General features: G+C 52.3%; 1 protein-coding gene across 1 annotated transcript in view; it reads left to right on the forward strand.

Moving 5' to 3' along the window:
- Positions 1-6: 6 nt before the first annotated feature.
- Positions 7-7,256, forward strand: part of RAB11FIP4 (RAB11 family interacting protein 4 (class II)) — a 103,761-nt gene continuing 96,511 nt past the window's right edge. The window contains exon 1 of the mRNA XM_004685159.2: positions 7-120. The gene's annotated coding sequence lies outside the window, so the exon portion shown is untranslated. The remainder of the gene's footprint in view (positions 121-7,256) is intronic.

Below are 7,256 nucleotides of genomic sequence, written 5' to 3' on the forward strand. Positions count from 1 at the left end.
CTGCTGCGCTCCGTGCGCCGCCTGCGCGAGGTGTTCGAGGTGTGCGGCCGCGACCCCGACGGCTTCCTGCGCGTGGAGCGCGTCGCGGCCCTCGGACTGCGCTTCGGCCAGGGCGAGGAGGTAAGGGGACCGCGGCGGGGCGCCGCGCCGGGATCGCGGGGAGCGCCTTGTCCCCCACCCTCTTCCCGGGCCGGCCTGGCCTCCCTCCCGGTTCTCCTCACGGGTTCACCTGGCCGCCACACGGCCCACGGCGGTGGCTTCTCCCCACACCACCTCCCGGCCCCTCAAGGGAACCCCAGTAGGCCGCCCCTCCCCCCGCCAGGACAGGAGCTATCCCCTGCACTGCCGGACGCTCCTTTCCACCGTGAGCGCCCTGCTGGAGCATCCCGAGCGGCTCGGGGTGGCCTCTCTGCCCACCTCCCCTCCCTCGCCGTGTGGGCCCCTCTGGCGGGGCTGCAGCTCCCTCGATGTGGGGGGGGCGGGGGCGGGGAAGGAGCTGTCAGAACCTGTGGAGAATCAGGGATCTCTCAGCTTGGAACCCCAGTTCTGTGAGAGGAGTCAGGCGCTTGCTCCACCGGGCCTAACCAAGGGGTGGCAGGGACAAGTAGGAGTGCTGCGCAGCCTTGACTCCTAGGCTGCGCCCAGCCGGCCTAGAATGCGACTGGGGGCCATCCTGGGTTCTCCTGAGCCCAGCTCTTGCTGACCCCGCTTTCAGGCCCTGAAAGCAGGCCTGGCTGGCAGCGGGCTGTGCTGGCTGCGGCAGGAGCCAAAGCCAACCTTAGGGAGTGGCCGCTGAGGACTGTATCCTGTGGTCTCTCTGGGGAACACAGGAGTTAATTTTGGTTGTTAGCAGGGCTGGCATCTGAGGGTTGGTGCTGCCAGTGGGGAGGGAATAGCCATGAATGCCCCATCGGGGCTGATGACTGAGTCTAGCAAGAGGGCAATGTCCACCTTGCAGGAGAGCATCCCTGCCCTCCTGCCACTGCCTATTCTGAATAACCGATGCTTCCTCTTGGGGAAGGGAAACCCTGAGTAGTGAGTTTCCAAGGACACCTATGGCCACAAGCCTCAAATGGGCACTGACTGGCATTCTCTTTCCAGGGCAGCTTGTGCCTAGAATTCCAGTATAGGGGGGAAACCAGGGCATGGCCAGGTTGGATCCACACCTCCCTGCCACCTGGCAAGTGGGAGATGACAGACAACGATCTCTCCATGGCACCTGGGCATGACTGGGACCTGGGCTCCAGGGTGGAAGAGGACGAAGCAGGTGCCAAGTTTGAGAGCTTGGTCCCCAACCCAGAAAGCTCACTGCTGCAGTGCCTGTTGGTTCCCACCCAGTCTTTCTACAGGCTCACCCTGCCCCTACTGGACTTTGCTGAGGGCATTTCCTACAGCCATCAAGATGCTTCTTCTGCCCTCCCCAAACCAGCCAAAGTCCTCCCCACACTGGTGCTCTTTGAGGTTGAATGGCCCCCTAGAGGGGGGAGAGGCCCTGTTCCTGTCTCTCAGGACATAGGCTTCAGGGGAGAAGTGCCCACTTCTGAATGAAACCTGGAGCCTCAGGAACACTGCACCTTGTGTTGGGCAAGTCTTCCTAGCAATCCCTGGCAGGAGTTCCTCCCCATCCCATCATCACTCCCCATCCCCACCCCTGCACCCACCCTGTCCATAACCCAGGCAAGCCTCACCGCATTGTGGTGAGGATAGCTCCTGTAGCTGGACAGCTCCTGTCCTTCAGTCTCCCTCCTCACTCTAGAGCCAAGCCTGCTTGTCGCTTAGTTTTTAATATTCTTTGTGGACACTCACATAGGTCTCTCTTCTATGTGGCAGCTTTTAAATATTTGACAAAAGTGCTCCTGTTCTTTACTCCTTACCACCCTCTCCCTCCCATCTTCCTTTCTCCAGACCTTTGGAGAAGGACTGTTTCTGAAGTCCCAGAACACTTCCATGGGGTACCCCATTCCCAGAGCCAAACCTTGGACCTCTGGCCCTGGAGCTGTCTTGCATTAGTTGTATGACCTGGTTTTCCTAGTATTAACAGGAAGGAATGGGCTAGGAGACCCACCCCAGGACCATTCCAACCCAAGACCTCACACACATGCAAACAGCTCAGGATGGTGCTGCCTTTTGAATGGCACACCACACTTTCTGCTCATGTTCGGTTTCTGGATGCCAACCACCTCCTCCCCTCTAAGAGAGCTTTCTGAGAAACCTCTACAAGCCTAGAATTTCATTGTATTGTGGAGTAGGGTTGGTGATTTCTTTCTTTTTAATGCATGGTCTTTTATTATTATAAGCAGTTTTGTGTGTACTGTAGGAAATTAGAAATATGGAAAAGCAGAAAGAAAAGTCTTATGTTCCCATCTCCCAGGGAGCCCTCTGTGACATCTTGGGCACATCTTTTCAGATACCTTTCTGTGCTTATATGTAGATTTTCTCCATATGATGTGATCATGCTGTGCATACTATTTTATAACCTGATTTTTTTCTCAGTAAATGATCAGCACTTTTCTGCTTCAATAAATTTTCATCCCACTTAATATGCAGATCTTACTCAGATTTCCCTACTTGACCTCAAAATGTCTGTTTTCAATTTCCCTACTGGATCCCAAAATGTCTATTTTTGCTATTTTATTTCAACGAATTTCCTCTCCAGAACTGTGTAGTGCATCCGGTTGTTGTTACCTTCAGTCTCTTTCACGCTAATGCAATTCCTTAAAAAAAAAAAAAAAGCATTTAAAAAAAAATCCTGACTTGTTAATGAGATCACTCCTGTTATCTGTGTCAGTTCTTGAATATAAACCTTAGTTGGGCCTTATTTCTACTTAATTTCATCTTGTTTATTTCATACTGAGTCAGAGAATATAGAGAATTAAAAATCACTCTCCCATGTTGTGCCAGAGAAAGATGCAGATTGGAGAAGTGCCTGAATGCAAGGCTGTTGGGAAACGCGGGGCAGGACCACGGACAGGGCCCTGAAGCGCTTGTAGGGGTGGATCTACTCTCAGTGTATAGACGAAGGCCCACAGATACTAATTGTCTGTCTCTGTTCACTACACAGAACATCCGCATATGCATCATAGGAGTGTCATTTCCCTTCAGGTGGGGGTTCCTTCCAAAATTCTGTGTTCCCACACTGTTTTGTTTGCTTAAAATTCAGGTAGCAATGTTGACTTCCCAACCTTCAATGCTGCAGGAAGAATAACTGTCATTTGGTAAATATGGGGTTCAGTGAACTTTTCAGAGTTAATTCCTACATTTTACACACTTCCCCCAGGATCCCTGTGATACCAAAATCAAATGCTTTGCAAAATCAAAATATACTGGGTTGCAAAATGTAAAATAAATAGCCACGAAGTCATGCTGTACAAGTAAGTGATTGAATAAATGAATAAGTAGATATAGAATAGGAAAATTCCTGTACAGAAAAATAGTGTGAATAATTCTTTATCAAGGAGGTGGAATATAATTCCCTACCCCTTACGTACTAGCTGTCTGAAGTGACACCCTTCTAACAAGAACAGTATGGAAAGAGGGCTGAAGAACACCTTTCCAGAAAAAAATATCTGACAGGGCCTGCCAGAGCCAGGTGTCCACAGTCAACATCAGCAGGGATAATTCCTGTCACTGTGTGTGTGCTTGGAATGGTGTAACGAGAATGACCCTGGCTTCCATGACTTTCCTCCCCAAACCCATCATCCCAGTCTGATCATGAGGAAAAAATCAGACAGATCCCACCCAACGAAACGACAAGCAGCCCTCTGGACTGCCAAAGTCATCAAAAGTCAAAGTCTGAGGAACTAGAACAGCAAGGGGAGCCTGAGGAGGCAGGAGAATTAATGCCCTATTGTATCCTGAAACAAGAAGAGGGCATTAGGGGGGGAAATTTAGAAAGCTTGAAAAAAGTATGGGCTTCAGTTAATAGAAATGTTATATATTGTATACACATATGTTTGTATTAGGCTGATGTCCGATATCTCCTTAATGTATTGACTTCCTAATCATAGTAGAAAAGAGAAGAGGGGCCTCTCTGGTGGCACAGGGGTTCAAGTCTCAGCACTTCCAAGCTATTGTCAACCACTGCAGCATGAGTTCGAGCCCAGGCCAGGGAGCTGTTGACACGGCTCAGCAGACCTCTCCTGTCTCGCCTTCAGCCGTGTATTTCAGTTCTGCTCCCCACTCTGTCTCTGGTGAATCCTTTCCCCCACACCTCTTGTCTACACCCCAGTTCTTATATGCATGAATAGATATACATATATGAATGAAAAGAGAGACAAGAATACACAAAGCTTGACTCTTGAGGGAAAGCAGAGGCGACCAACCCCACAGCCCTGACCCTGGATGATGGAACCAGTAGGAGCAGCTCGAGTGTGAGTTCCTAAAATGGTAGCCAAGCACCCTGAGCCTGTGTTGGCTTCTGAGGTCTCGCTTTTTTCCCTCTCCTCTCTAGACTCACCCATAAATAGGGGTGAAAAGAGTCCCCATTCCACTGGATGATCGTGGGGCTGGAGCCACTGAATACAAGTGGGGTATTTAGTCCAGTCACTGCACAGAGTAGGCATCGTATCAGACTGCTGCTGCTGTTGTTACGCTTGTTTATTACTAAACAGACATCTTTGAGAGGCTGTCCCAGACTGGGGTGTTCGGGGGGCCCCCTTGGGGCCAGTCTCCTGCATCCTCAGCCCTCCCTGCTTCTCTGCCTCTGGCTTTCAGCCCCTCTTGCATCTTTTCCAGCAGTCTGAGAATAGAAGACCTTGAAAGCAGCCAGAAGTATCTTGAGCCACATTTGCTGTTATATAACCTTCCTCCTTTTTTGGTTTGAAGACCATCCTTCTTATTAGAAAAATGGAGACGACAGTAGTTGAGTCTTATGTCTGCCTTTGGTTAACATGGCACCAGCTCCTCTGAGCAGCTGGCCTGTCCTTCCTGCTGGGGAGGGAGTCTAAGCATGCTGTGAATTAACCTGGGGGGGAGGTGACTCTGCCTTAACTGATCTGAGGCTTGTGTGCAATTTTCCCCTCCTTTGCAGCTACCCCTGGACATGCAAATGGGCATCATGTCTCTTATTTGATTTGAGCACAGATGAGTCCCCATATCCCCTCGGCATGAATGGCAGCCATGAGGGAGATGCCAGTGCTGCCTGGCTCTAGCCTGGTGTCTGAACTTGCAAAAGGGTCGGGATGCTAAGATGGGCCAAGGTGAATCAGGAGCCAGCCCTGGGACTGGACATCCCTTTCTGAGAGTTGTGGGCTGCCAGGGGCAGAAGAACTCTGAACTAAAGCTGGGTTCTGCCCAAAGGAGAGGGCAGGGATTGGCTGCTGGGTAAGCAGCAGCCCTGTCCTGTGACTGGAGCCTGGGAGGTGGGGAGCTAACAGGAGAAGCTGGAGGGGAGGCAGGGCCAGATCAGGACAGGGGCAACAGTCCCTGGAGGCAGGGCAAGACCCCAAAGCCACACCATAGGTTGTTCAGGGGGTGACTGTGACACATGCGGGCAAGAGACTGGCGGTGACAGGAGGTGCAGAGTTGACAGGCCTGGAAGGTTTGCGAAGCCCCCACAAATCTCTCCTAACTGGTAGAACTGAAGGCTTTCTTGGAGAACACGCCCCCCCATGTACCCCCCACCTTAATGGGGACATAGTACAGGTAAAGAGCTGGCAAAACAGAAGGCAGGCCCAAGTTTTCAGTGTAGTTGGAAAGGTGAGAGTGCCTGTGACCTGGGGGCACCGGGGACAGGCCAGGAGTGCACCCAGAGATCCCTTCTCTTTCCTGTGTTCCTGCCCCCAAGGCCCATGGGGAGCTGGAGCAACCTCCAGCTCCCAGGATTGGAAATCATTGTAGGCTCTGGGCCTGGGGCTGCGGTCTCTCAGGGGCAGGGAGCATGCTTTGGGCATGGCATAGGGAGGAGTTGCCCTGGGCCCTGGGATCTCTGGCTGGCCTGCACCCTGGTTTGGCTGTGTTGGGAGAAAGAATGCCAGCTGGGACTGGTCCATCTTGCCAGACATTTTTGACACAACCCAAATCCATGTGGAAAAACCTCTCTGGCTTCTAATGTTCTTCCAAGGCATTGGGTTTTAAAGGAGGAGGAGGCTCCAGGCTCAGAGGACATGCAGGAGCCTGGTGAGCTCCATGCCTTTCTCGATGAGAGCTAAATGGTGGTGGGGGGAGTCTGAACATGCACTGGTGGAGAGAATCATGTTTCTTACACAACAAGACGCAGCTTTGGAGATGCCCTGGTTGGTAGCAAGTCTCAGAGCGACTGCTGCGTTTTCCTTAGGTGCTAGGCATTTGTTGGCAAAGTAGGACTCACCTGCTTTTACAAGTGAATATGGAAGGGCTTAGGATCACTGGGCTGGGCAGCAGGTGGACTTTCAGACCCAGCCCAGACTCTGAGGCTCAGGGACTGTCCCCATCTCAGGGAAGAGAACCAGAGAAGCAGAGAAGGAGCAAGGAGATGGGTTGGGAGTGGCAGAAGTGTAGAGGGAGAAACACAGCCTGCACAGGATGGCTGAGGTGGCAGAGCCCGGGACAAAGGGGTGGGAGGCTCCCTGAGGGCCTCCCAGGGCAGGTGGACAGAGTGGGCAGCCCAGGAGCTGGTGAAGGGGACATACATCCACTGCTCCTCCCATGGGCCTGGCCCACTGCTGTGCGCAGTCAATGACACTTGGAGGACAGTGCAGATTTGGGTTGGTTCTCCAAACGGGGTAGGGGGTAGTGATGCCTTGGCCCTGGAGTGTGTGTGAGGGGGGAGGGGCGAGGAGGGGTGACCTCCACATCCTGCTGCCGTGGCCATTTGGCCCACTCAATGGTCATCCCACCTCAGGGCCTTGCGGGTCCCACCCAGTGGAGGGCAGAGGGGGGCCTGCCAGCTGACTGAGGTTGACAAAGCTGGGCGAACCCTGCATGGAGGGAGGGAGATGCCCACTGGCCTGGAGACAGTGAGTGTTATGCCTGGGTTAACTGTATCCTCTCCCACCTCCATAGCCCTGGGTGAATGCTCTGATATTTTATAAAGTAGTCTTAAGTAGTCTTTTTGCATCGAGGGATTAGCTCAACGTGTGTCCAAGATTGTAAAAAGCACTTTTCCCCCATTTGTATCTTGCATACCTGCTATCTGCCAGAAGTATTCCAGGCACTGGGAAACAGGTGTGACCAGAGCTTTCATTCTGTAAAGGGGTGGGGAGTTGCTGGAAAAGGAATGGACAATGGGAAAAAGTCACATCACGAAGTGTCAAGTACTGGAAGAAATATTGAGCACT

This window comes from Condylura cristata, unplaced genomic scaffold (assembly GCF_000260355.1).
Source record: "Condylura cristata isolate star-nosed mole 26May11 unplaced genomic scaffold, ConCri1.0 scaffold00017, whole genome shotgun sequence".
Taxonomy (NCBI): Eukaryota; Metazoa; Chordata; class Mammalia; order Eulipotyphla; family Talpidae; genus Condylura; species Condylura cristata.